General features: G+C 37.9%; 1 long non-coding RNA gene across 1 annotated transcript; it reads right to left on the minus strand.

Annotated features, from left to right (window-relative positions):
• Positions 1-425: 425 nt before the first annotated feature.
• LOC120751019 (uncharacterized) lies at positions 426-1,759 on the minus strand. Its single transcript, XR_005700241.2, has 3 exons — positions 1,672-1,759; positions 1,386-1,477; positions 426-659 (listed from the first exon to the last, which is right to left on the minus strand). It is a non-coding gene; the product is annotated as an uncharacterized LOC120751019 (long non-coding RNA).
• Positions 1,760-7,250: the final 5,491 nt, after the last annotated feature.

Raw genomic sequence — 7,250 nt, forward strand, 5'->3', positions numbered from 1 at the left:
ATATGTTTGATCAAATAAATGGGCAGTTTCACATTTCTTTATCTTTACCTTCATTCCTCAGGGAGACCTGGGATTCACACCATCACAATCATTGGAGAAACGGCTTCTTCCTTATTCAGTATCAGTTTGCTTCTGAAACTGAGGCACTACCTTTCTGAAACCAGTGATGTTTAAAAGATACAAGTCTTCATACTGCCTTCAAAGACTGCAGGATGCTCTGAACTTGTTCACAGAAAACTTGCTTCACTGCCCACAGACACAGGCATAATCTTCCTACCATCCATAATCATTCTCAGCTGAAGAGTAGTTCCACTATCTTTATAGTATCTTTTGATACTTTGAATTTTACCCAGTATTTTTCCTATTCTGTTCCCATCTTCTGACACTCTAGGGAGCAGATTTTTAACTTTCAACTTCGTCCATGAGATGGATACTAAAAAACCATCACAGATATCTCTGGTGTTTGCATTTTGGATAGGATGTTGAGAAACTGGAGAGGCTGCAACATGATTTGAGAGCTGGAGAAAATGTCTAAACCCATTCAATCTGCTTAGGTTATCAAAAAGAAGACAAAGTGGTGACTTGCTCAGTGTGTTTAAGTACATCTGCTGAAACGTTTTGACCTTGTAAACTTGTACAGAACAGGAGTTTCAGGAGGACTGAAAGCACAAGCAAATGTCAATGAATTCAGAGCAGAGACAAAAGCGGAAAATCTTTTTGGTTTGGAACTTTTAAAGGTAAAACTTATTTCTGCATTTGAAAATATTTTAATTTAAAGATTGAACTAAGTGAAAATAGTTAAATAAAAGGGCCTAGCTAATAATTTTATATTGGCCCAAACCTTTTGTTTGTTAAAGCAAACACTGGGCTGACTCATTATGTTGACAATAACTGCTCTAGTGGTACAGCTACCACTGTGTTAATTATTCTAGTGCTGAAGAGAAATCCCCTGGGGTGGGTTTTGTACTTTGAAGCTGATGTAGTTTAAAAAATGCAACATGATTCTGGAACTATCTGAGGATTCTTGAGTACACAAATAACCACAATCTTCTAGCAATGCGAAAGTTAGAGCATGGCCTACTGACACTTTATTATGAGTTTTTCTCACATATACTGAAAAGGAGAGGGGGAAATAATAATAATTATTATTATTTTCATTTAAAAATCATTTAAATATTTTCCATGAGAATCTTCTGATGTTACCAGCAACCTTCAGATGGGGCTTTCTTATACTGTCTAATATTTTTGATTTGAAAATTATAAAAATATATAAAAACTATTTGCTAAAATAATCATTATGAAGATTCCTGCACATCAACCAAAATATTTTAGATCATTTAAACTGTCACATGCCGGGTTGTAGGAAATTCAAGAAAAATAGATACCAGGGTGAGACTGTTGAAGCAATCAGGGAAATGGGCCCCTTAGGCAGACAATCCAAACCTTTTTTCTGAAAGAGGAATCTCAAGCTTGGGGTCTAGATGAGAGAAAGAAAAAATTTGAAGTGGAAGAATACATTTTCAAAATTCTTATGAAGCAAAGTCTCGATGTGTTTATGAAGCCCTTGCACCTGCACTCAACATTTTGGCTTAAGTGGCAGTATTTTTCTCTATACCAAGAATACCAAATTTAAAGACAGTAAGATTAACAATCTTCAGCAACAGTACTTACATCTGCACCATAGGCCAGCCAGCAGCTCTGGGCTCCTCCAAGCTGTTCTGAAAAAGAATGCATTTGGATAATTGGACAAAGGTGCTTGGTGGAGCTCTAAAATAATCACTACCATCCCTCATCTTTCCCAGCCCTTAAATATACATTTGAACTCTATCTTTTAATCCTGTTTTTCTGGCAGAACATCTTTAATCTCTTGCCCTCCATTCTAAGAAAAATTCATCCGCATGTGAGTTTAAGTAGAAGTTACTATTTATAGCAGTTTAAAGTGGTTTATATTGTCTAATTTTTTATTATACTGTCATGATAAATTTGCAGGCTTTTTTTTCCCCAGTGTTTTGCTGTGAATAGAGGCTCAGATGTGTACTCTGCTTACACTAACTAACTATTGAAGCTGGATGTTTTTTTTTCTTCCCACAACAATTACCTTTACCCCTTCATTTCCTTTTTTAAAGTACAGTTTGAGGTGATTTACAAAAAAGCTGCACAGCTGACTTGCATTTTTTTAATTGTTCCTGCCAAGTGAAAAGTAAAGACAAAATTTGGTAATGGGAAATTTCCAAATGCTTTAAATCCTATGATTTTGTTCACAGCAAGTCTAATGTGGCATTAACACTCTTGCCACTGTCAGCGCACCCATAGGTTAAGATGCAACATGGTAGCTTGGATATTTGATTAAAAGATGCCCTACTCAAACCCTCTGTCTTCTTCTCTTTTGGAGTATTTCAAGCCTCTTCCAGTTGAATGCAGTATGATTTTTCTCACTGCCACTCTGTGAATTCCTGTTCAAACTCCTAAAACATCACAGAAACAATTAGTTAATGTTATTTTGATTAGTGAGAAAGGAAATAAGAATTGCATTGTATATTCTGGTTCTGTGGTCATATAGAAAAGCAATTATTTGCACAGCCTGCTACTCACACCCTAAATATTTGGGTGATGATTTCCTGGATACATTATATTGAGCTAATACGAAATTTGATGCTGTGTTTTGGTAGGGGAAGGTTTAAAAACTGTCTGGATTAGTCACTGGTCTAAGGACTGCTTAACTTCTTAGTGACCATTAGTTCTTAATAACTATTTTATTTTGTTTTATTTGTATGGTTGTTGTGACAGGATGAATTAGCAGATGTAGGAAAAAAGCCAGCTGGGTTTAATTAATCATTAACCCCCTCATTTGCTGGGATCTGTGGCAGGAGTGGGGGTAAGGTTCTGAAGCCTCTATAAGATGGACTCATCTCATGTACAGAGCAAGAATTTTTCAGGAATCTCTGAAGTATAAAAAAAGGTCTTTCTAATTTGAGATTAACAGACTGAAGGACTCATTAAATAATTCTATTCTGATCAAGTCTTGCTCTGCCTAGCTTTGTACCTCACACTTCAGGAAAAATGTGTATTTCAAGTAAGAAAGGAAAGCAGAGTGAATTATCTGAAGTCTTGAAGATGTGATTTATCTGGGAAGAATGAATGGTGTTAAACTTTAAGTAGTGTGCCCAGTGAGAGGATCTGAAATAATGAGAGGCAGAAAAAAGTTTGATTTCTTGGTCAGTTAAAGACTGATCAAGAAGTATTAGGCAGAAACCTATGGAAGTATGGAAGGCACAAGTTACCAACAGAACTTTCAGTGATTAAGAAGTAAGGAACATGTACCCATATTTCTGAGGAAAACATACCTCCAAGCAATCTAGGGTTGAGCCCCCAGCACTATCCTGTCTTCTGCCCCAAGTGAAAATTAAGTTTTGGTCTCTTCCTCCAGATGAATGCTGAAAAACTTAGACCAGCAGTTTCCAAATTAGAAGACAAGGCACGATCACAGTGCTTATCAATGGGCAATCAAGTCTAAATTAATGAGCTTTGCTTCTGCAGGAGAGTATCAATATTGGTCTTGTCACTGGTCTGCAAGAGGGAGGAGGCTAAGGAGCCAGACCCAGCAATGCACAGGACAGGGCTGATTTATGTTCCTAACTCAGTAAAATAAATTTTGGTTCTAGTTAAGTTACTCACACAACTATTCATTGCATGAGTTTCAGTCCCTGATCTAGCGCATAAAATAGCAATGCTTCAACAGAAGGAGCTGAGTCTACCCACTTCCTCCCATAAGGTTTCAAATTTTCAAGCCATTTTTAAAGATAAGGGTTAAAATCCTTCAACCCAGAAAATTCATTGGCTACTGCCTAGATTAGTGCTTTAATCCCTGAACTACTGCATAAAAAGGACAGAGAAATGTTCTTCACACCAGATATTTTGTGAAAAATTTGGCTTGAAAAAAAACCAAATGAAGCTATTGTATATATTCAGCAGGATTTATGTATAGTTTTAGAAGACTGAAACTAAACTTTTCAAAGGAAAAAAAACCCCGCGCCTTCTTACCACTGTAAACTACTGCTAAGATGTTCTTCTAGCACTTTTAATTATGTTAAAGTGTTAACACATTTAGTCATACAAAGTTATGCTTCATGTTTGGACATGATCTCTTTGAATATAATGTCTTCACTCTTTTCTGGAAAGATATGCCCTGACAACAGCTGTTACTCTTCTGAGAACAATGTTCTAAGTATTGTTTAGATGTTTTAAATGTCTTCATTTCTTCTGCTGTTTTAAATGTCTTCAGGAGACCAGGAAATATTGCTTGTCTATAGTTTATTTTACAGGGACAAAAAAGTTAACTGTGTCATGATCCTAGAAGATGAAAAAAGGAAAAAAAAAAAAAACCAGAAAAAATCCTGTTTTATAATTAGAGCACAATGCATGCAAATACCTCCTTTTTTACCCTGCCTTCTGATATTAAAATGCAGTAGTAATTGCAACATACTTAACTGTTTATAACATAGCAATATTTTTCCTTTTTTTGCCAATTTATGAAAGTAACAGAGTATTAAAAGTGTCGCACACTATTTACAAATTATAAGAAGAAGTTTAAAATTATATTCCCATACTGTCTGCAGAGCAACTGTGATATAGTAGAAGTTAAGTACTAGTAAATGGATTATCGGTTCCGACATATAGAACCTACACATTTCTGAGACAGCCTAAACAAGTACTCAGCTACTTCTTAATCCTCCATTGCCCAAAGCAGAGATCAATTGTTTTCTGAGCCATGGATCAGACTATTGTTCAAATTTGATTTTTCTTTTCTTCTTTTTTGCCCCCTCAGCTGTCAGTAATGGGATTGAAAACCATCATGGAGAGAAAGGTGAGCCCACCACTGCAAAAAGAGAAATGCAATAACCAATATAAGTGCAAGCCAGGGAAAAACAACAACAACAACAACAACAACAACAACAAAGCAAAATAGAAACAGAAGAATATTTTTGGTATTTTCTCTTTCTATGTTAGTGTCTTTTTACTATTACTTCTTATTTCAAGAAAGAAGTTTTCCCATTATAAGCTACTTTTTTTAAATTAAAAGAAAACAAAACTGGCTCTAATAAAGAGCTCTATGTGCAGTTTTTAATGGGGGAAAAAAAGTTGTAAGAACCACAAGAGTCGATGAAGGGCTGTCGAATCCTATAGTTATGACAATGCTTGTGGGAAAGTCTCGAACAGCAGGGAGGAAAGCGTGAGCCAAGAAACCTGAAAAATTGTCCAAGTACTTTCATAAAGTCCTTCTTTTAATAATTTGGGTTTAATTTTCATAATATATTGCCATTTGGTTTGTTTCTTAGGGACCTGTGTTTAATAGAGAGCATTCCCTGAAGCTGTCAGTCTATGGGAGTTCCCCTAAACTCCCTCAACATGCAGCTTTAGTGGTTTTCCTCTGTTTTGAGAGGGTACATTAATAACCACACACTAGTCTAGCCATTAAATAGGCCACCCACCCTTCAAGAAGTACAGTTCACATTTCTATCCACTCTTAATGGCAGCTAGCCTAATGGGAATGATGTCAAGGGTTGCAATGAAATACCCTGTGTGTCTCCTTACTCCTGTCTTCGTGAGGACTTACCCTGTTTGACAGCTATTTGTTCAGTCAGGGAGTGCTACAGAGGGGTTGATGTAGTGCTCATGAGAAAGGAATGGTGCCACCCTCGTTATTAGCAGAACTGATGTCCAGCTTTGCTGTTGCCTTTGGTTGTGTCTGCACACGTGACCTGGAAGACATTCTAAGTACTCATAGCTCTCAAGTTTGCCACTCACACATGCTGCACAACCACGACCTATGAGCAACATCTGCAGAGGTGGGAGCATCATTTGCTGGCTGACTCCAGATTTATTCTTGCTCTTGTAACTCTCCTCCCATTTGCCTGTGGCCAGCTCTGCTGAGTCTATCCAGGAGCAGACATATGGGCACAAATGAGGTTTGTGAGGAAGTGCATGTGTGTGCATTTGTGTGTGTACAGTTTTTTATTACTAGCAGGGCGAGCAGCTCTGTTTATTTAAAGTTGCTTGGCACTTTCCACTACAAAATTGAATTTCCAGTTGCCAAAATTGAACTATTTGATTCTACTATTTCAAGCCAACAGTTAACCTCTGATTCAGAAGCTTGTAAGGGGCATGTGCATATTTATTTGAAGTTATCAGGCAAGCCCCTTCAGCAGTTTCCTGAAAGTTAAGGACACCAATACTTTGCTTTACAAGCAGTACTTTTGCCACATTAAAAACCACAGTTCTCTGGTGAGGACCGGTGCCTTCACAGTAGCAGGAGTATCTGCCAGCTCAGTTGCTGGCATATTGGCAGCTGCTAATCTAGGTGAATACTCTTTCCTTGATAATGTGTCCAAATCTGGCTGAGATTTAAGTGAACACATCAGAAATTGCAACCTGCCCTGGAAGTGCAGCTTTGTTTGCTGTTGCTACAGCCACCTGATGGAACATCAGCTGGTTGTAAACTGCACTCTAGTGTCCCTTGATTGACAGGGCTCCAGATTCTACTGTTGCCAGAACTCAAGTGGCTGACACCCATCCTACAAGTACTTAGGACATGCCTCACAATGCATCATGCATTTGATAGCTCCACATTGTGCTTGTGACCAACATTGAGTGATCTAAAAGGGCCAGAAACCTCTAGCTCTGACACCTGATAATTTGGCTGCATCCATACTATATAACACTCAATCTAGTGTCCCCAAATATGTGCAATATTTATATGCACCTAAACATTTTTATTTGTGACATGCTAAAATTACTGCACTGAGCTGTTTCTCTCCGATGTACTGGATTCACTACTGTTCCAAATCTGCCAGTGCGTTGTAGCCATTCCTTTGAAGTTGTCCAGCATTCAGTAGCCCAATTAGCTACTTCCCCGACCAGAAAAGCATGCCAATGGGGTATGCAAATCCCTCCAGGACAAAGATCTTCATGGAAGAAAAAATAAGGGTATTTATAACAAAACTGATGTTCACTAATCATATTTTCTGACAGCTTGATGAAGAGGCCAAAATCAAGGAGGCCCAGAAGGACCAGAGGGGTACATCACAACAGGCAGTCCTTACTCACCAAAGGCAACTCATCTCCAGCCAGAGCCCAACACTTGTCCCCGCTATCACGTCGCTATCAGCAAATGCTAACAACGTGACCTATCCCTTCCAGTGATAATCAACAAAGAAGAAGACCCATCTAAGCGTGATATCAAGTTACTTCAT

The sequence above is a fragment of the Hirundo rustica genome, chromosome 3 (assembly GCF_015227805.2).
Source record: "Hirundo rustica isolate bHirRus1 chromosome 3, bHirRus1.pri.v3, whole genome shotgun sequence".
NCBI lineage: Eukaryota > Metazoa > Chordata > Aves > Passeriformes > Hirundinidae > Hirundo > Hirundo rustica.